At 41.7% G+C, this 23,120-nt stretch overlaps 1 protein-coding gene and 1 pseudogene across 2 annotated transcripts in view; one reads left to right on the forward strand and one right to left on the reverse strand.

Moving 5' to 3' along the window:
- BMT2 (base methyltransferase of 25S rRNA 2 homolog) overlaps positions 1-23,120 on the forward strand; it is a 115,727-nt gene that overhangs the window by 12,702 nt on the left and 79,905 nt on the right. The gene's annotated exons all lie outside the window — the stretch shown is intronic.
- LOC114226737 (peptidyl-prolyl cis-trans isomerase FKBP1A-like) lies at positions 6,066-6,490 on the reverse strand (annotated as a pseudogene).

The raw sequence follows: 23,120 nt of genomic DNA on the forward strand, positions 1-23,120 counted from the left end.
AAGAGAATTGGGCCTAAGCCAGCAGTCAGACATCCCTCTCACAGAATAGGGCTCTCACAGTTCGAGACCCCTCGCTCCTTACTGCCTGCCTGCAGTGGAGGTTGAAGAGGCTCCCGCTGCTACCACTGCGCTGGCCAGCCATGAGCCCGACTTCTGGCTGAGCAGCGCTCCCCCTGTGGGAGCGCACTGACCACCAGGGGGCAACTCCTGCATTGAGCGTCTACCCCCTGGTGGTCAGTGCGGGTCATAGTGATGGGTCATTCTGCTGTTTGGTCGATTTGCATATTGGGGTTTTATCATATAGGATAGGCTGCATCAATTTACAGTGTATAAATCAGTGGGTTTTCCAGATGTATACACCTATAAAACCATTACTAAAATCAAGATACAGAACATTGCCCTAACCGGTTTGGCTCGGTGGATAGAGCATTGGTCTGTGGACTGAAGTGTCTGAACAAGGGCACATATTCAAGTTGCAGGCTTGATCCTCCAGTGGGGGGCATGCAGGAGGCAGCCGATCAGTGTTCTCTCTCATCATTGATGTTTCTATCTCTCCCTTTCTCTCTGAAATCTATAAAAATATAGTTACATTTAAAATACAATTTAGTAAAATTTACTAAAAAAAAATAGTAAAAATACAATTACTAAATTGTAATAGTACAATGTTAATCTATAGTATCATGATTCACAAGGTTTTTAAATCACCAAGAATAATAACATGCTATTATCTTAAATTGGCCTCACATTTATTCTTACCTTCTGTGCTTCACATCTTTTTAAAATGAGAATTAGAATAGAGTTTTTGTAAAACCATTAATCTTAGAACAGCCTATTTATTTTTTTCACATATAAGTACCTCCTTATTTATTTAGTGTTATTACCAACTAGAAGCCCGTTGCACGAAGTTTCATGCAATAGACTTTCCTTCACCTGGCTGCCAGCACCAGTTTTCGTCCGGCCACCCGCCGATCGGAGCGCCTCCCAAAGGCTGAGGGCGGGACTCGGGAGGCGCTCCGATCGGCGGGTGGCCAGACGAAAACTGGTGCTGGCAGCCGTGCAAACGGCCACTCCGAGTTCCGCCACCAGCCTCTTCCGCCGGCCCCATGGGTCCTCCCGCAGCACCGGCCGTATAGGCCGGCAGGAGGAGCGAGTTCCCGCCCCCCGCTCCTACTGCCAGCCAATCGGCTACCCTGAGTCCCGCGCCTCCAGCCGGCCCAATCGTGGGCGTAGCGGAGTGATGCAATTTGCATATTACCTTTTTATTATGTACGATAATTTTACCTTAATCATATAGATTTTCCAAAAAGTTCAATTACTGTTATCAAATAATTTAGTAGAGGTGACTGCACTTGCAGTGCAAGTTTTTCTTTGACAGTAATGTGAAAAGAAAAAAAAATTCTAAATCATCTTAAAACAGTGAATAAAGTCTCCAGAATATTGACTCTGAACCTATTTCTTTTTTAAACCTTGCAACTCTTTTTTTTGAGAACACTATTCTGAAGTATTCAAGTTTTACTGCATTTTCATCACTATTATCTGTTGACAGTTACCCACTGTAGTTTGAATTTAACTCTAGAAACTTACTGGATTTGTTTGTAATTTTGATGTTTCCTATATTATTTGGGCATGGTGAAAATATAAATACTTTTTTCCCATTAATGGGGCACCATGATTAACTTCTATAGTTTATACAAATTATAAGTCAAAAGTAGTCTTTGCCTTTCTAATGGGAGAATCATGCCTGGTTTTAACAGACAGTATATATAAATGACTGAGTACTGTAACTATGGCAGTTGCATATATGGGTGAATTGTAAGATAACCAAGGAGAAAGCAGATAAACTCTCTTGATTAATACGTGAGTTCAGTTTTGTTTTGTTTTTGTTTTTCAATGTGTGTTTTTTAATTGAATTATTGGGGTGACATTGGTTCACAAAATCATAACATGTTTCAAGTGTACAACTCAATAAAACATCATCAATATACTGCCTTAGGTGCCCATTGCCCAGAGCAAAGTCTCTTTCCATCCCCATGTATCTGCCCTTTGCTCTCCTCCATCTATTCCCATCCCCCTTTCCCTCTGGCTATGACCACACTGTTTTCAGTGTCTACGTGTTTTATATACCTATATATGTACTAGTGGCGCAGTGCACAAAATTTGTTCGGGGGGGGTGTCCCTCAACCCAGCCTGCACCCTCTCCAGTCTGGGACCCCTCGGGGGATATCCCTCTCGCAATCCAGGAACCTCTGGCTCCTAACTGCTCACCTGCCTGCTTTCCTGCTCGCCCCCAACTGCTCCCCCCCCCCGCCAGCCTGCTCACCCCCAATGGCCCCCCCTGCCAGCCTGATTGCCCCCAACTGCCCTCCCCTCCTGGCCTGATCACCCCTAACTGCCTCTGCGTTGGCCCTGCTACCATGGCTTTGTCCAGAACGATGTCTGGAAGGTCTCCTGGAAGGTCTGGTCTAATTAGCATATTATCCTTTTATTAGTATAGATATTTTTATTAATCCTTTCACCTTCTTTCATCCAGCCCCACCAAAGCCCCTACCCTCCTCTGACAGCTGTCAGTCTATTCCCTGTCTATGCCTCTGTTTTTATTTGGTCCATTTATTTTGTTCATTAGGTTCCACATATAAGTAAGATTATATGGCATTTGTCTTTCTCTGACTGGCTTATTTCATTTAGCATAATAATCTCCAGATTCATCCATGCTGTTGCAAAAGGTAAGATTTCCTTCTTTTTTATAGCCCAGTAGTATTCCATTGTATAAATATACAACAGCTTTTTTACCCACTCATCTACTGATGGGCACTTGGGCTGTTTACGTAAGCACCTACATCACTCACATGGAGCACATACACAGCAGTAATGAAGTGAAACAGTAAAAAAAATTAAAAGAAAGATAACAATTCCTGACCTTTACTTGTAATAAATAAATAATAAAAAACATAAAGCACATATGTACATACGTCGAAATGATGGAACTATTTTTTATAAATAAATGGGAGATGGCGACTAACCACGAAATGAGGTACGTTGAGTCTGACGTAACTCGAGGACTGCCTGTATAATAAAAGCCTAATATGCCAAGTGTCCAGTGACTGGTCGACCGTTCAGCCAATTAAAGTGTAATATGTTAATGATATGCTAAGGCCGCTCAACCATTCACTATGATGTGCACTGACCACTAGGGGGCAGATGCTCCGACCAGTAGGTTAGCTTGCTGCTGGGGTCCGGCCGATCGGTACTGAGTGAGACAGGCTGGACATGCCCTGGAGCCCTCCCTCAGTCCCTCCCCAGCTGGCCAACATCCTGCATCTCTCCCCGACCCCGATCATGCACCAGTGGGGTCCCTTGGCCTGGCTTGCGCCCTCTCGCAATCTGGGACCCCTCGGGGGATGTCAGAGAGCCGGTTTCAGCCCCATCCTGCAGGCATCTATAATAATAAAAGCGTAATACGCAAATCAACCAAACGGCTGAACAGCGGAATGACTGCCCAGATGACCTTCCAGATGAAGCTGGGACTGCGAGGCTGGGCAGCCAGGGCTGCGAAGGCCTACTCTTGCATGAATTTCTTGCATCGGGCCTCTAGTTATAAATAATGCTGTAATGAATATAGGCATGCATATATTTTTTCTAATTAATGTTTCGGTTTCTTAAGATATATTCCCAGAAGTGGGATCGCTGTATCAAGAGGCAGTTACATTTTTAATTTTTTGAGGAAACTCCATACTGTTTTCCACAGTGACTGTACCAGTCTGAATTCCCACCAACAGTGCAATAGGGTTTCCTTTTCTACATCCTCACCAGCACCTGTTTGTTGATTTAGTGAAGATAGGCATTATGATAGGCGAGAGGTGATACCTGATTGTGGTTTTAATTCACCTCTTTGATGATTAGTGACATTGAGCATTATTTTCTTATGTCTATCTTTGTGTCCTCTTTGGAGTCGTGACTATTCAGGTTCTTTGCCTTTTTAAAATTGAGTTGTTTGTCTTCTTGGTGTTGAGTTGTATAAGTTCTTTATTGGCAAATATGTTCTATTCAGTGGGTTCCTTTATCATTTTATTGATGGTTTCTTTTGCTGTGCAAAAACTTTTTAGTTTGATGAAATCCCATTTGTTTATTTTTTCCTTTGTTTTTCTTGCCTTAGGAGAAATATGGGCAAAAAATATTGCTACAAGAAATGTCTGGCCCAGGTGACTTGGCTCAATGGTTGAGTGTTGACCTATGAACCAGGAGGTCAGGTTGAATTCCAGGTCAGGGAACACGCTTGGGTTGCAGGCTCGATCCCCAGTGTGGGGTGTGCAGATGCAGCCATCAATGGTTCCCTTTCATCATTGATATTTCTATCTCTCTCTCCCTCTCCATTCCTCTCTGAAATCAATAAAAATATATTTAAAAGAAATGTCTGAAATGTTGTGCCTAGGGCAGTGATGGGCAACCTTTTGAGCTTGGTGTGTCAAACTTTGCCAAAAAACTGAGCATAACTCGGGTAGTGTGTCACTTTGAGGAAAAAACTAGCTCCAAGACTCTAGTTGCAAATGTTTCATCCTCAGGAGCAGCAAATGTTTCATCCTCGGCATGCGGCCGCGTGTCATCAGAAATGGCTACGCGTGTCAGTGCTGACATGCGTGTCATAGGTTCGCCATCACTGGCCTAGGGTATTTATAGTTTTGCAAATAACATTTAAGTGTAATCCATTTTGAGTTTATTCTTGGGTGGGGTGTAAGTTGTGGTCTAGTTTCATTACTTTGCTCTATGTCCAATTTTCCCAACATCATTTATCCCATTGTATATTCTTGCCGCCTTTGTCAAATAATAATTGACCATAGAGGCATTGGTTTATTTCTGTGTTCTCTATTCTGTTCCATTGATCAATATACCTGTTTTTGTGCTAATATCATGCTGTTTTGATTACTATGGCCTTTTTTTTTGGGGGGGGGGGGGAAAGCCAGTGTAAAGCACTTTAATTGCAGTAATAAAACTTGAAACTCATATGAAGTGCCGGGGAGGTATTGGGGGATAGGCAGCAATAATTTCTCTCACCAAATCACTACAACACAGGACAGCAAAGGGGTGAAAGGAGGGAAGAAAAAGCCAGGAAACTGAGCTCAGCAGGGGGAGGTGAGCATCAAAAAACAGGAGATGCTGAAGCTGTGATGACCAGCATCATTTTCTTAAGACAACGCTCAAGGATTTGTCATGATGGCTGGGCTTTCATTGGGTTTTAAGTGTCTACAAACAGCACCTTCAATTTAAACTTTTTATGAATGTTCTTAAATTTAGGGAGTGGAGCCTGGGTAGCTATGACATAAAAGTCCTGAATATCTCTTAGAAAAAACACACAGGATGGCGTCGGGGGTGGGAGAGAGTGAGGCCACGAAGAAGGCTTCAGAGGTCCCTGCTGGCCTGGGGACAGATACCTGTAGTGTCCACCATCGCAGTGAAAACAATTGCTTTTAAAAGGCAGCGGGTTTAAGGGGAGAGTGGGATGAGGCAGTGGCGGCCAGGGCTGTCCCCTCCCACTTCAGTTTTGGGTAGGGCTCTTAATTCAACCTAAAGACATCTCTCAACTTGGAGATAGTTCTTCCCTCAACAGTGCCTTAAGTCTGCTATGGCTTTGCAGCACGGCAGCAAGAATGTTTAATACATAATAGATTAAAATTTCATCCAAAAAATAAAATAAAATAAAGATTCTTGCGTCCCCACATACCAATTCCTAGTCTAAACCCACTACTTGTACTGTTAATAATACTTGACTAATACGTAATTGGAAACCTAGATCCAAAACACTGAAACTGAATCTCAATCTCAACACTGAAACTGAATCTCAACCCCAAAACAAAAACAAAATAAAAAGAGTAACTTGAGATTAATGGCATGTAGTTAGGTCAACACACATTCAAGGAGAAAGGGCAAGAGCAAAGCTGGGTGACAGAACACATTCAGTCGGCAGATGTTTATACAAAGTGTAGTGGAACATCAGGAAAAGCTACCCACGGATTCACATGTGCACGTGGGGGCCTCCAGATCCCTCCATGGCACATCCAAGCACAGGGAGCTCAGGGAGTAGGCCATTCCTGTCCTTCTAGTTTTAGAAGTTCCATGTCAAAGAAGAGAGTGACATTTGGTGGGTGATGCCTGGTGCCCAATGGCACCATAGTCATAGTCTGGGGAGATAGTCAGTTTGGCTCTCTCGGACCCCCACTTATCTGGGAAACTCCTTCTTCCCAGCCTTGGATCACCTCCTGCTTGCCTCGCATAAACTTAAAGGGCTTGTTTTTGTCCTGGGAGGAATCAAATTTCTTCCCATCTTCAAGCATCCCCGTGTAGTGCACCACGCAGGTCTGGCCATGCTTCTGGAAGGTGTGCCCGTCTCTGTCTCGGGGAGGGGGGTGGGGTGGGAGACGGTCTCCACCTGCACTCCCCTTGTGGCAGCAGCGGCAGGGGATGGTGTGGGGTGGGTGGGCAGTGCAATGGACTTCATGGACTGAGCGGACCTGGCGATTGTGCAGTTTTGCCTCGTCTCCTGTTATTGCAATATTAAATTGGATTATTTTCTTAATTTCTCTTTCTCAGAGTTCATTATTGGTGCATAAAAATGCTACCAATTTCTGAATATTAATTTTGTATCATGCTATTTTACCAAATTTACTTATTAGATCTGATAATTTTGTAGGGGAGTCTTTAGGGTCTTCCATGTTCAATATCGTATTATCTGTAAAGAGTGACAGTTTTACTTCCTCCTTTCCAATTTTGATACCTTTAATTTCTTATTGTCTGATCGCTGTGGCTGGGACTTTCAGTTGTGTATTGAATGGGAGTGGTGAAAAGTGGACATCCCTGTCCTGTATCTGATTTTAAGTTTTTCCCCTTTGAGTATGATGCTAGCTGTGGTTGGCATACATCATTTTTATTATGTTGAGGTATGATCCCTCAATTCCCACTTTGCTGTGAGTTTTTATCATAAATAAATGCTGTATTTTATCAAATGCTTTGACTGTACCTACTGGTATCTTGTGATTTTTATCCTTCATTTTGTTTGTGTTATATCATGTTTACTGATTCGCGAATATCGTACCAACCTTGTATCCCCAGAATAAATCTCACTTGATCATAGTATGTGATCTTTTAATTTTTTTATTATTTTTATAAAAAATCTTTATTGTTGCGATTATTACAGATGTCTCTTTTTTACCCCCATAGCTCCCCTTCACCCGGTTTCCACCCCACCCCAGGCCCTTGCCACCCCACTGTCCGCATCCATAGGTACTGCATACATGCATATAAGATCTTTGTCCAATCTCTTCCTGCAACCTCCCACACCTCTTCCCCCCGAGAATTGTCTGTCTGCTCCATGTCCATGCTCCTGATTCTATTACATTCACCAGTTTATTCTGTTCATCAGATTTTTTATTCATTTTATTTTTAGATTCACTTGTTGATAGATATTTGTTGTCACTTTGTTGTTCATAATTTTTTATCTTTAAACTTTTTCTTCTTTCTCTTAAAGAATACCTTTCAGCATTTCATATAATACTGGTTTGGTGGTGATGAACTCCTTTAGCTTTTTCTTATCTGTGAAGCTCTTTATCTGACCTTCAATTCTAAACGATAGCTTTGCTGGGTAGAGCAATCTTGGTTGTAGGTTCTTGCTATTCATCACTTTGAATATTTCTTGCCACTCCCTTCTGGCCTGCATAGTTTCTGTTGAGAAATCAGCTGACAATCATATGGGTGCTCCCTTGTAGGTAACTAACTGTTTTTCTCTTGCTGCTTTTAATATTCTCTCTTTGTCTTTTGCCCTTGGCATTTTGATTATGATGTGTCTTGGTGTGGTCCTTTTTGGATTCCTTTTGTTTGGGGTTCTCTGCGCTTCCTGGACTTGTAAGTCTGTTTCTTTCACCAGGTGGGGGAAGTTTTCTGTCATTATTTCTTCAAATAGGTTTTCAGTATCTTGCTCTCTCTCTTCTTCTGGCACCCCCTAATTTGATGATGGTAAGCTTAAAGTTGTCCCAGAGGCTCCTTACACTATCTTCATATTTTTGGATTCTTTTTTCTTTTTGCTCTTCTGGTTGGGTGTTTTTTGCTTCCTCGTATTTCAAATCTTTGACTTGATTCTTGGGTTCCTCTAGTCTACTGTTGAATCCCTATATAGCCTTTATTTCAGTCATTGTATGCTTAATTTCTGACTGGTCCTTTTCCAATTTTTTGGCATTCTAAGTTCCTTGAAAGTCTCACAAAGTTCCTCGGAGGTTTCTAGAAGATTCTTGAGTAACATTATAACTGTTTTTGAACTCTATATCCAGTAGTTTGCTTTCTTCCATTTCTTTCATTTGTGACATGTTTCTTTGTCTCTGTATTTTGGCTGCTTCCCTGTGTTTGTTTCTATGTATTGGGTAGCTTCTAAGTCTCCTTGAGTTGATACAGTGGCCTTGTGTAGTAGGTGTCCTATAGGGCCTAGTGGCTCAGCCTCCCCAACCACCTGAGGTGGACACTCTTGGTGCACCCCTTTGTGGGTTGTGTGCACAGTTTTGTTTTGGCTGAGCCTTGATTGCTGTTGTTGTCACTGGGAGGAATTGACCTCCAGGCCTATTGGCTGTGGGGATCAGCTGCGACTACAGAGGGAGAGCTGCTATGCAGGTCACACCCTTATGGAGCAGGACTTGCTTCAGTGGGGTTTTGGTGCTCCTTGAGTGTGTCACTTATGGATGTGAAGAGTTGTAACCTGGTATGGTCTCACACTGACCACTGCGTACACTGTCTCTTGGGTCTCCAGGGAGGTGCAAAGTCAGCCACTGCTTGGGGCCACCCAGCAGGAGCGTCAGAGAGATCTGCAGATTCCTCCTTTTTGTATGGGGTTTGGAAGTGCCCAGACGAGGCCCAGCTGTGAAGCAAGGCAGCCTGGTGCTGGTGCCAGGCCTTGGGCTTTTTATTGATAGGTTTGGGGCTCCCTGACCCACTTGCAGCTTGTTTGACAGATTTTTAGCCTGAGAAAGGTAAGACCATTCATATGCAAAAGCTGCTTTGCACAGCTTGGATGGGATTATAAATTAGGTGGGGCCAGGGTCTCAGGGAATCACCAGGGTGGAGCAAACAGAAATGGCTGCCAGTGAGCTTTGCTCCAGGAGATCCCAGCACGGGAACAACGACCTACTGCTGCAAGCACCCCCGTGTGGAAGAAAGCAGCCCCAAGTTCCTGCACCGATGCCAGACAGTCCACTTTCTCCCTGTATGTGACTGGGTCCCCCAGAGCCTCTCCCAGCACTGGAGCTCAGAGAAAGTGGGAGCTTGTAAATTCAGTTTGTGGTGCCGGCCCTTTAAGTGGAGCAGCTGGGTCTCCAGCTGCCTGTGTGTCACTGAGCCCCAATTGGCCCTGGTTTTAATAGTCTGCAGTTCTTACTGCCTATAGGGACTTCTTTCCCCAGCTCTGGAACCTGTGAGCTGGGGGTCTGTTGTGGGGCTGGGATCCCTCGCTCCTCTGGGCAGACTGCAGAAGCGCTCTCCCTCCCAATTCAAAAAGCTGCACACCTGGGTGCCGGACCAGCCCATTCCTTGCCTCCTACCAGTCTCAGTGTGCTTTCTTCTTTACTTCTCTAGTTGTAGTACTTCCATTCAGCCAGCTTTCTGGTGGTTCTGGATGATAGTTGTTCTGTATTTTAGTTGTAATTTTGATGTGGTTGTGGGAGGTGGAGAATACAGGCATTTACATATGCTGCCATCTTGGTTCTCTTTTTTGTGGACTTTTAAAATTCAGCTTCCCTGGAAAAATGAGAGGTTGGAGGGTTACTGTGTGAAAGGGCAGGTACTGAATCTCCCATTGCCCATCCTTAGGATGCTTGAACAAAGCTGAACTGCTCCTCTGTGGCATCTTTGCTGGAACTGCCCACTAAAATGGTCCTTGACATGCATTCAGTTGAGCAGCTTTCACTGTTTTTCTAGTTCCATCTGGCTGCTTTGGGTCAAATGAGATACTTGTGGGCTGCCTTGGACCCTCTGAAACTTTGCAGCACCAAAGTAGATGTGGAGATTCTACAAAACATGTGGGTCTTGAGATAAATTTCAATTGGAGGGGAAATGGCATTTCTCTAGACACAAATGAAAGTGTTTTTGCACTGCATGGGGACAGCTGCCTGAAGCCAAGGATGGTAGCAGCCTCTGCTATAATCTTGATGGTTTCCTTCCTACTACTTACTCCTGGTTGTTGTTCTTTTTCTAGTTCTTTTACATGTGAGGTTAGACTTTTTATTGGAGACTTTTTTTTGCTTCTTGAGGTAGGCTTGTAATGCTATGAACTTTTTTCTCAGAACTGCTTTTGCTGTCTGATAGGTTTTGGGTTGTGTGTTCATTTTTATTTGTCTCCAGGTAACTTTTTATTACTTCCTTGATTTCATTGTTAATCCGTTTATTATTTAATGTTATTTAGCCTGCATGTGTTTAAATGTTTTTCAGTTGTTTTCTTGCAGTTGATTTCTTCTTTTTATTTATTTATTTTTTAAAATATATTTTATTGATTTTTTACAGAGAGGAAGGGAGACGGATAGAGAGTTAGAAACATGTTGAGGGAGAAACATCCATCAGCTGTCTCCTGCACATACTGGGGATGTGCCCGTAACCAGGGTACATACCCTTGACCGGAATTGAACCTGAGACCCTTCAGTCAGTAGGCTGACGCTCTATTCACTGAGCCAAACCAGTTAGGGCTGATTTCTTGTTTTATACCATTGTGGTCAGAGAAGATGCTTGATCCAATTTTAATCTTCTTCAATATATTAAGACTTAATTTGTGATTAACGTGGTGTATTTTTGAGAATGTTCAGTTTGCACTTGAGAGGAATGTATATTCTACTTTGGGATGAAGTGTTCTGTAAACATCAGTTAAATCCATCTTATCCAGTGTCTTGTTTGAGGTCACTGTTGCCTCGTTGATTTTTTGGTCTGGGAGAGCTATCCATTAATGTCAGTGGAGTGTTAAAGTCCACCACTAGATTGCATTGCCGTCAATCTCTTCCTTCATGTCTACCATGGTTTTTTTTTATATATTTAGGTGGTACAGTGTTGGCTGCATATATGTTTACAAGGGATAAATCCTCATGTTGGATTGATCCCTTTAAAATTATGTAGTGATCTTTATCTCTTGCTATGGCATTTTTTTTTAATCTGTTATGTTAGATCTAAGTATAGCTATCCCAGCTTTTTTGTCATTTCCATTTGCATGGAATACTTTTTTCCCGTTCTTTCACTTTCAGCCTGTGTGTATCTTTTGTTCTGAAAGGGGTCTCTTGTAGACTATATATATACTAGAGGCCTGGTGCATGAATTTGTGCAAGGGTGGGGTCCCTCAGCCTGGCTGGTGATCAAGGCCTATTGGTGGGCCAGTTGGTGGGGGGAGGGACCCCGGGAGGTTGCCTGGCTGGCCTCCTAATAGGGGTCTTTGGGGAGGCTGGCTGGTGGCGGGGGTGGGGGCATTGGAGCCAGGATCAGACTGGTTGATAGCCGCAAGTGCGCGTCATAGCGACCGGTGGAGCTCCCAGTCAATTGAACTCCCACCAGAGGGGACAATTTGCATATTAGCCTTTTATTACATAGGATGGGTCATGTATTCTTATACATTCAGCTACCCTGTGTCTTTTAAATGGAGCATTTAATCCATTTACATTTAAGGTTATTATTGACTAGAGGCCCGGTGCACGAAATTCATGCATGGAGGGGGGTTGTCCCTCAGCCCAGCCTGTACCCTCTCCATTATGGGACCCCTCAAGGGATGTCCAACTGCCCGCTTAGGCCCGATCCCGGTGGGGCAATCGGATATCCCTCTCACAATCCAGGACTGCTGGCTCCCAACTGCTTGCCTGCCTGCCTTCCTGATTGCCCCTAACCACTTCTGCCTGCCAACCTGATCACCCCCTAACCACTCCGCTGCCAGCCTGTTTGCCCCCAACTTCCCTCCTCTGCTGGCCTGGTCACCCCTAACTGCCCTCTCCTGCAGGGTTGATCACCTCCAACTGCCCTCCCTTGCAGGCCTGGTCCCTCTCAATTGCCCTCCCTTGCAGGCCTGGTCCTTCTCAACTTCCCTCCCTTGCAGGCCGGGTGCCTCCCAACTGCCCTCTCCTGCTGGCCATCTTGTGGTGGCCATCTTGTGTCCACATGGGGGGCAGACATATTGTGATTTGACCACATGGTGGGCAGACATATTGTGATTTGCAGGGATGATCAATCTGCATATTACTCTTTTATTTGATAGGATAGAGGCCTGGTGCACGGGTGGGGGCCAGCTGGTTTGCCCTGAAGGGTGTCCAGGATCAGGTGGGGGTTCCCTTGGGGTGTGGGGCGACCTGAGCAAGAGGCCTGTGGTGGTTTGCAGGCTGGCCACGCCCCCTGGCAACCCAAGTGGAGGCCCTGGTATCTGGAATTTATTTTCCTTCTACAATTGAAACTTTGTAGCCTGGAGTGGAGCCAAGCCTGGGGCTCCCTCCGAGGCCGGCAGCCATTTCTGTTGGGGTTATAATTGAAACTTTGTTGCCTTAAGGGGGTGGGCCCGGCCAGGGTGTGCGGAAAGCTTTGCTTCCCCTGTTGCTGGTGGCAACCCTGGCCTGCTCTCTCAAGCTCCATTCTGCTGCCATTTGTTTGAATTTGTTTACCTTCTATAATTGAAACTTTGTAGCTTGAGTGGAGGCTTAGGCCTGGCAAGGGCAGGCGGAAAGCTTGGCTTCCTCTGTTACCTAGGAAACCTTGCTCTCTGTGGCTGTAGCCATCTTGGTTTGGGTTAATTTGCATGCTCGCTCTGATTGGATGGTGGGCGTGGCTTGTGGGCATGGCTTGTGGGTGTGTTGGAGGTATGGTCAATTTGCATATTTGTCTATTATTAGATAGGATAGGTACTTATTTATTCTTTATACCTATGTTTCTGTCTCTCTTTTTTCTTTTCTTTGCTTTTTCTTCTTCTTAAAGCAGGCCCTTTAACATTTCTTGATACACTGGTTTGGTGGTAATGAACTTTCAGTTTTATCAATCATAGTTACATTCCTTTTTTCTCCTCATTTCAGAAGCTCCTTTAAAATTTCTTGTAATACTGGTTTGGTGGTGATGAACTCCTTTAGCTTTTCCTTGTCTCGGAAACTTTATTTTTCTTTTAATCCTATATAATAAAAGCCTAATATGCAAATCTACTGAACAGCAGAATGACTGGTCGCTATGACATGCACTGACCACCAGGGGTTAGATGCTTAATACAGGAGCTGCCTTCAGCCCGCAGGCACCAGGCCAGCCAAGGCGGGTGCCAGCGGGGGGCCCCTAGATCACCCTGCCCGTTGCCCTGCAGAGGGAGGCAACTGGCAGCAGGGCCAGCCGTGAGCAGGCAGCAGCAGGAGGTGGGGCCTGCCGGCAAGCAGGTCAGCACCACACCCCCCCATCACCTCCTGCAGAGGGAGGTGAACCTAAGGCAGCAGTGGAGCAATCGGAGGGGCAGAACCGGCTAATGAGTGGGTCAGCACCACCCCCTGATCGCCCCTCTGGTTGGCAGGGCGGCTAGCACCAGCGGGGAGCCCTGATCACCCCGCCGGTTGCCCCACAAATCGTCCCTGATCGCTGGCCAGGCCTAGGGTCCCTACCTGTGCATGAATTTTGTGCACTGGGCCTCTAGTTTTAAATAATAGTCTTATTGGATAGGGAAGTCTTGAGTGTAGGTCCTTACTTTTCATCACTTTGAATAGTTCATGCCAATAACTTCTGGCCTGAAGTGTTTTTGTTGAGAAATCAGTTGACAGATTTTTGGGAGCTCTCTTGTAGGAAATTAACTGCCATTCTCTTACAGCTTTTAAGATTCTCTTTTTGTCTTTAGGCTTTGGCATTTTAATTATGATGTGTCCTGTTTGGGGCTCTTTGGGTTCATCTTTGTTGAAACTCACTATGCTTCCTAAACTGATGTAATTTGATTTTTTTCCTCATCACCAGGTTAGGAAAGTTTTCAGCCATTATTTCTTAAAATAGTTTCTCTTTCCCTTGCTCACTTTCTTCTCATTCTCATACCTCTATGATGCAGATATTGTTATGTGTGATGGTGTCCCAGAGGTCCCTTAGACATGCCTCATTTTTAAAAATTCTTTTTTTGTGTTTTATTTTTTAATTAATTTTTAAAAAATCTTTATTGCTGAAAGTATTACCAATGTATCCTTTCTCCACCCCCCCCCCCATTTACCCCTTCTAGCCTGCCCTCACCCCCTCTACCCCAGTCCTTCACCACACTATTATCTGTTTCCAGGGCTTATGTATATATTCATAGAAGTTTTTGGTCTCTTCCCACCCACCCACACACCGACCCACACCTTCCCTCTGAGATTCAAAAGTCAGTCCATGTTTCTATGTCTCTAGATTTATTTTGTTCATCAGTTCATTTTGTTCATTAGATTACACATGGGTGATACCTGTCTTTCTCTAACTTGTTTATTTCACTTAGCATAATACTTTCCAGGTCCATCCATGTTATCTCAAAGGATAAGAGATCCTTTTTTTACTGCTGCATAGTATTCCATGGTATAAATGTACTACATTTTTTTTATCCACTCGTCTACTAATGGGCACTTGAGCTGTTTCAAGATCTTAGCTATTGTAAATTGTGCTACTATGAACATAGTGGTGCATACTTTCTTTGTTTGGTGTTTTGAATTTCTTAGGATACATTCTTAGAAGTGAAATCACTGGGTCAAAATGTAGTTCCATATTTAATTTTTTGAGGTAAGTCTATACTGTTTTTCCATAATGGCTGCACTAGTCTGCATTCCCACAAGCAGAGGACTAGGTTACCCTTTTCTCCACATCCTCGCCAGCGCTTGGTGTTTGTTGACTTGTTCATGGTGGCCATTTTGACAGGTCTGAGGTGATACATCATTATCATTTTAATTTACATCTCCCTGGTGATCAGTGACTTTGAGCATGTTTTCATGTGTCTCCTGGCCATAAGTATGTCCACTTTGGTTAGGTGTCTATTTAGTTCCTTTGTCCATTTTTCAATTGGGTTGTTTGCCTTCCTTTTGTTAAGTTTTATGAATTCCTTATATATTTTGGATATTAACCCTTTATCAGATGTATCATTGCCAAATATGTTCTGTCATATAGTGGATTCCTTTTTCATTTTGTTGATGGTTTCTTTTGCTGTGCAGACACTTTTGTTCCATTTGTTTATTTTTTCCTTAGTTTCCTTTGCCCTAGGAGATGTATCTACAAACATATGCTACAGATGTCTGAGGTTTTGCTGCCTGCCTATGGTTTCTTCTAGGATATTTATGGTTTCACATCTTACATTTAATTTTTTATCCATTTTGAGTTTATTCTTATGTATTGTGTAAGTCGGTTGTCTCATTTCATTTTCTTTTTGTGTATGTCCAATTTTCCCAACACTATTTACTTATTTATTTTTTATTTATTTATTTATTTATTTATTTATTTATTTATTTGGTTAATCCTCACCCAAGAATGTTTTTCCATTGATTTTTATAGAGAGTGGAAGGGAGAGAGACTGAGAAAAAGAAACATCAATGTGAGAGAGACACATCAATTGGTTGCCTCCCACATGCACCTTGACCTGTGGCTTGGTATAGAGCCTGTAACCTTGACCAGAATCAGTCCATGGGCCACTGCTCTATCCACTGAGGCCAACCCACAAGTGCCCCAACACTAGACTGCTTGACTCCATTGTATCCTCTTGCCTCCTTTGTCAAATACTAATTGAGTGTAATGGCCTGGGTCCATTTCTGGGATCTCTGTTTTATTCCACTGGTACATATTTCTGTTCTTATGCCAATACCAGGCTGTTTTGATTACAGTGAATTTGTAGTACAACTTGAAATCTGGTATTGTGATTCCTCCAACTTTATTCATCTTTCTGAAGATTGCTGTAGTTATTTGAAGTCTTTGGGGTTCCATATAAAATTTTGGAGTGCCCAACCCGCATAGCTCATGTTGGTATTTCAATATGTATTGCATTGAATCTGTAGATTGCCTTGGGTAGTATACCCAACCCCATGGCTCAGTGGTGGAACATCGACCTATGAACCAGGAGGTCATGGTTCAATTCCCAGTCAGGGCACATAACTGTGTTGTGGGCTCCATGCTCAGTGTGGGGCATGCAGGAGGCAGCTGATCAATGATCTCTCTCATCATTGATGTCTTTATCTCTCGCTCTCTCTCTTTCTGCATCTCTGAAATCAAAAATATGTTTAAAACTAGAGGCCTGGTGCACGACATTCATGCACTTGGCGGGGGCGGGGGGGCATCCCTCAGCTCAGCCTGCACCTTCTCGTAGTCCAGGAGCCCTCAGGGGATGTCTGACTGAGGCTTAGGCACGCTTCCCATGGAAAGCAGGCCTAAGCCGGCAGTCACACATCCTTAGCGCTGCCACGGAGGCAGGAGAGGCTTCCGCCATTGCTGCTGTGCTTACCAGCCTTGAGCCCGGCTTCTGATTGAGTGGCACTCCCTCTGTAGGAGTGCACTGACCACCAGGGGGTAGCTCCTGCATTGAGCATCCGCCCCCTGGTGGTCAATGCGCATCATAGCGACAGGTTGTTCTGCCATTTAGTCGATTTGCTTATTAGCCTTTTATTATATAGGATTGTGAAGTATTTGTTCTTGATATGTGAAATATGCATTGGTATTTCAATATGGATTGCATTGAATCTGTAGATTGCCTTGGGTAGTATGGACATTTTAAAGATGTTAATTCTACCCATCCGTGAATGTGGTTTATTCTTCCACTTGTTTATATCTTCCTCTATCTCTTTTTTTCAACATCCTGTAGTTTTTCATGTACACGTCTTTTACATCCTTGGTAAAGTTTATTCTTAAGTATCTTATTTTGTTGTTGTTGCGATGATAAATGGGATTGTTTGTTTAGTTTCTCTTTCTGAGAGTTCATTATTGGTGTATAAAAATGCCATCAATTTATGGGTATTGATTTTGTATCCTGCTAGATTGACAAGTTCATTTATTAAATCTAGTAGTTTTTTTATGGAGTCTTAATGTTTTCTATGTAATATCATGTCATTTGCCAATAAATGAGAGTTTTACTTTATCCTTTCCAAATTGGAAGCCTTTTATGTTTTCTTCTTGTCTAATCATTGTGAGTAGGACTTTCAGTGCTATGTTAAATAAGAGTGGTGAAAGTGGACATCGCTGTCTTATTCAGGTTCTTAGCAGAAATGGTTTTAGGTTTTGCCCATTAAGTATGATGTTCACTGTAGGTTTGTCACTTATGGCCTTTATTATATTGAGGTATGATCAATCTATGACAACTTTGCTGAGAGTTTTTGTTTTTAGTGAAAAACGGGTGTTGGATTTTGTCAAATGCTTTTTCTATAAAATCATGTGATTTTTGTCTTTGAATTTGTTTATGTGATGCATCATATTTATTGATTTGTGAATATTGTACCAGCCTTGCATCCCTGGAATAAAACCTACTTGGTGATGGCATATAATCCTATATAATAAAAGGCTAATGTGCAAATCGACCAAACGGCGAAACGACCTGTCACTATGACGTGCACTTACCACCAGGAGGTAGACGCTCAGTCTAGGAGCTGCCCCCTGGAGTGCAGTGGCGGTGGCGGGAGCAGGCCTAAGCTGGCAGTCAGACATCCCCTGCAAGAGGGCACAAGCCAGGCTGAGGGACACCCCCTCCAGTGCATGAATTTTCATGCACTGGGCCTCTAGTCTTTTTAATATATTGCTGGATGTGATTTGCTTATATTTTGTTGAGGATTTTAGCATCTATGTTCATCAGGCATATTGGTCTGTAATTCTCTTTCTTTGTAATGTCTTAATTTTGGGAATTAGAATAATACTGGCCTCATAAAAAGAGCTTGGAAGTGTTCCTTCCTCTTGGATTTTTTTGAATAGTTTGAAGAGGATAGGTGTTAGTTCTTCTTTGAATGTTCAGTAAAACTCCCCTGTGAAGCCATCCGAATGAGGGCTTTTATTACTGCTTCAATTTCTTCAGTTGTTATTGGGCTATTCAGGTTTTCTGATTCTTTCTGATTCAGTTTTGGAAGATTCTACATTTCTAGGAATTTGTCCATTTCATCCACATTGTCTAGTTTGCTGGCATATACTTCTTCATAGTAGGTTTTTAATAATCCTTTGTATTTCTGTGGTGTCAATGGTTACTTCACTACTTTGGTTTCAGATTTTATTTATTTGGTTCCTATCTCTTTGTTTCTTGATGAGTCTTAAAGGTAGAGATTTGAGCTGATCTTGAAACTATGTATTGAACAAATGATTACCAATTTCTTCTCTAAATTTATTATTTTAGTTTGACCATAAAATGTTTATTACCATTAATTTCAAACTAGGCTACAGGACACATATATCTTTAAATTTGCTTTCTAAAAATAATTTTGAAATTCTCTGTATTTGGGCAAAGTAAAATGTAAGAATTCATTGGAAATTTCCCTCTTCTTTCCTCTCTTCCCTCTTTCTCTTTCTCACTGTCTTTGTTTACTTGAAGATACATTCATATTGCCCTAACCAATTTGGCTCAGTGGATGGAATGATGGCCTGCGGACCCAAGGGTCCCAGGTTTTTTTCCGGTCAAGGGCACATGCCTGGGTTGTGGGCCCAGTCCGATGTGCAGGAGGCAGCCAGTCAATAATTCCCTCTCATCATTGATGTTTCTATCTCTCTCTTTCTCTCCCATCCTCTCTGAAATCAACAAAAAATATATATATATATTTAAAAAATACTTCATATTTTTATAGGAAGTCTGTAAGAAATGGGTAAGAAAATAGATTATTAATCACAGTGATTTAGTCATCACAAATGCAATATATTAACATAATTATAAGGCTAATTATTAATTATTGAGTGTTCTGATGGATTGAACTTGAATACATTTCTTGTTCTCTTGACTACATGTTTAATGTAGATCTCAGGAAGTTCTTAGTTCTTTTTGATAATGAAAAATTACTACCCTTTCAAACAGGACAGTCTTTTAAATCATGATTGACTTAATAACTAAATGATAATAAAATCCTTAGACTCCAGTTTTAACATTTTGTGTGTGTGTATGCAGTTTGAATATATACATTGCGTACAGGTTGACCTTAATATTTCTTGGCTTTTTAGAGCTCAAATTATAAATTATTTTGAAAATACTTTGTTTAAAGGGTAAATACCATTTATTTTGAATACTGTAAAAATATAACAGGCTGTTATGAAAAACAAACTGAATTTTTTTCATTCTATTTTTGTTTAGTAACTTTATTTTAAAATACTTCAATAAGCTTTTACGGATATTCTGGAAAGTGAAATTTTCTCATAACCAAACGCTAAGTATGTTTTTGTTTTAACTTTGAAACCATCATATATTTAACATAGTGTATACCTGGTAGTCTACTAGGTGTATCAGTTAATAGTGCGGATTTTTTCAATACATGGAGTTAGACATATGTTGATATATATGTGATTTGATATGTATGCTATTTTTTGTATTGACAACAAACTTCAAAACTTCATATGTCAAATTTTCTGAAGGTGTTAACATCATAGAAAAGTTGCTTAAAAAGGTTGATTTTCATGCCAAAAGAAGATCATTCACAGGAAGTTATAAATCATTATTTTATTTTGAATAAAAATGCTGCTGAATACTTCGGGAAGCTTATGGTGAACATTCTCCATCTCAAGATACTTGTGAACGCTGGTTTATATGCTTTAAAGGTGATGATTTTGATGTGAAAGACAAAAAACATCAGGTCAACCAAAAAAGTTTTAAGACCAACAATTACAAGCATTATTGGATGAAGATGCTTGTCAAACTCAAAAACAACTTGCAGAAAGATTAAACATTGCTCAGCAAACAATTTCCAATCATTTATAAGCAATGGGAAAGATTTCAAAGGAAAGAAAATGGGTGCCACATCAATTGAACGAAAGACAAATGGAAAACTGAAAAGTCATCAGTAAAACGTTGTTTCAGCATCACGAAAGGAAGGTTTTTTTGCATCGAATTGTGACTGGCGATGAAAAGTTGTTTTATTTTGAGAATTGCAAACACACAGAATCATGGGTTGATCCAGGTCAACCATCAACATCGACTGCAAAGGCCAAATCACTTCGAAAATGCATTTGGTAGAATCAGGAAGGTGTGGTGTATTATGAGCTTCTAAAACCAGGTGTAACTGTTAATACTGATCACTACTAACAACAAATAATCAATTTGAACCATGCTTTGATCGTGAAACGACCATAATGTGCCAGAAGATATGGCAAAGTAATTTTGCTTCATGATAACGCACCATCACACACTTCAAAACCAGTTAAAGATCTTGCCTGGGAAGTATTAACCCACCCGCCATATTCACCAGACCTTGCTCCTTCACATTACCATTTGTTCCGATCGATGGCACACGTACTTTCTGAGCAGCACTTCAAAACATACAAAGAAGTGGAAAATTGGGTCTCTGAATGATTTGCCTCAAAATAAGAAAAGTTGTATTGGGACAGTATCCACAAATTACCTGAAAGATGGGGGAAATGTATAGCTAGTGATGGACATTACTTTGAATAAAGCACTTTTGATGTTTCTCTTGAAATTGTCGGGTTTTCTTTGATTACAAAATCTGCATTATTAACTGGTACACCTAGTACTTTGATACATTTTTGTTTAATAAACATATGATTTAAAAGTTCTGGTACCAGGGTAGTGCCTCGCATGGAACATAGTAAACTTATCAGGTTCCTATGGCTACTATAGCACTTACCACATTTTATTACGTCTTCTCCCGTTCCTTTGATGTCAGTGCTTGGTCATTAACTGTATTCTTTACTAGAGGCCTGATGCATAAAATTCGTGCAAGAGGCTTGGCTCCCACCACCGCTGCAGCCGCCTCTGCCTTGGTCTCCACCCACTACAAATCGTCCAGAAGGTCATCCAGAAGGACATACAGTCTAATTAGCATATTACACTTTCATTATTATAGTGTTTGAAATGAAGTATTTTTTCAGCAAATTTGTTGGAAGAGTAAAAAGGATATACAGTTGCATTGTTTTTTCTCTATTATTTAAGTATACCACACTTTACTAATCACATGTGAATTTCAGTATCAGTATACATGGAGAGAGTCTGGAGACTCCTTAGTGAAAAGATTAAGTTGAAGTTGTCTGCCATCACTTGAATAGGCTTATAGATAAAATTTGAATCCTTCGTCAGAACTTCATAGGAGCAGATAGCAAGCCTTAAAACTCTATAAGAAATTGACAATATTTAAAGAGAATTTTGTTAAGTGTGAAAAACTAGAGATCTTCTAAACAGCTGAAGGGTAATGGGTTTCTGTATATTTACAGTTGTCTTTGCATCTCATAGCTAGTAAAATAATTCTAAAGTAAATTGAATTTCACATTATACAATTACATAGTAATAGATGCCTTTGGTCGCTCACATAATACTCCCTTAGTCATCAGTTGTGGTGGACAGACACTGTGAGCTCAAAGGCCCCAGCCCTGACAGAGTTTCACTTCAAATGTGTGTTGCTTTCTTTTCTACTTTCTGGCCTTTCTGCAACACTGCTGGAGTCCACTGTGGATGTCCCCTGATTCAGGGCCTAAGTATAGACTAGAAGTACCAGTTGTTAACACGTAGTTAATGGAGGATGGTGACTGATAAATGTTTCAGCCTCCCATCCGGTAGGTGAACAATTCCAGAGGCCTTCTAGATGCTTCTCTGTTGCCCACGGCAGCAACCTCAGTAATGCACTCTGGTATTAGCATTTTTTCTTTTCTTGTCTTGTTCTCCCAATCCCTCACTCCTGTTTTCTAGGATTCTCTTCCATATAAACTACTTGTACTTAGGTCTTTGTCCTAAGTTGTAGTTTCTATAGAATCTAAATTATTAAAGTCAGAAATAGTGTTATAAACCATCATAGATAGATTTATTAAAATATCATTAACCAAAACATTTGTTTCAAAAACTTTACTTCCTGTAGTTTTATACTGACACTGTTATATAACTACATCTGAAAGATGTTGCAAAACTGAGGAGGACTTTTCTTTGAGTATTTAGAAAAATTTTGTTTGCCTGCTTGTTTTTAGTGGGCAATTATTACCAATCTGCTACTTAACAAATTGAGAGCCCTGTCACTAAACAAATATTAGATTAGTGATTAATGAAAATATCCTATATTCTATATAATAAAAGCCTAATATGCTAAGTGTCTGGTCAACCAGTCGGCTGTTCAACCAATCAAAGTGTCATATGCTAATGATATACTAAGGCTGCTTAACTGCTCACTGTGACATGCACTGACCACCAGGGGGCAGACTGTCGACCTGTGGATTAGTTTGCTGCTGGGATCTGGCTGGATGAGCCAGATGGGCCGCCTAAGTGAGACGGGCCAGACATGCCCTGGAGCCCTCCCGTGGTCTCTCCCCAGCTGGCCAACCTCCCACGTCCTTCCCCAGGCCCAATCATGCACCGGGGGGGGGTGGGGGGGTGTCTCTCAGCCTGGTCTGCACCTTCTCGCAATCCGGGACTCCTCAAGTGATGCTGGAGAGCAGGTTTTGGCCTGATCCCACAGGCCAAGCTGAGGTACCCCACTGGCACACAAATCCGTGCACTGGGCTTCTAGTTGTTATATAAGAACAGTACCCCCCCCCCCAAAAAAGGGAAGACTTTTGGGTTTAAAATGAGAATTCAGGACAAAACTGAGACTGATACATACCTGACTGTGTATGGGAGAGTATGTTTGTACGCTTTGTTATTTTTCTTGATTTGTTCAAATTAGAAGGCTATTATTTTGTTTTTCAACTCAGTACTTACTGAACTCTGTGCTTAAAATAACCAATCATTTTTCAAATTTTGAATAGGTAAGTGTTGTTATAGTTGAACTTTACAATTTAAGTTTATTCTGTCACCAAACAATTGCCTATATTTGAACGTGAGGCAAGAGAACTTAAATCTTTATGTCTAAGGACATTGAATGAAGCCACCTTGATAATTTTTGTTTACTCTTTTGCTTGAGGAAGAATATGTATATTCTTAGAAAAGTCAGATTTAGAAAATTATGTTAAGGTCATTTATTTAGCCATAGCATTCTCATACCTCTTTTTATAAGAACTCACATTGATATTTCAAA

The sequence above is a fragment of the Eptesicus fuscus genome, chromosome 14 (genome assembly GCF_027574615.1).
Source record: "Eptesicus fuscus isolate TK198812 chromosome 14, DD_ASM_mEF_20220401, whole genome shotgun sequence".
In the NCBI taxonomy this organism is placed as follows: Eukaryota; Metazoa; Chordata; class Mammalia; order Chiroptera; family Vespertilionidae; genus Eptesicus; species Eptesicus fuscus.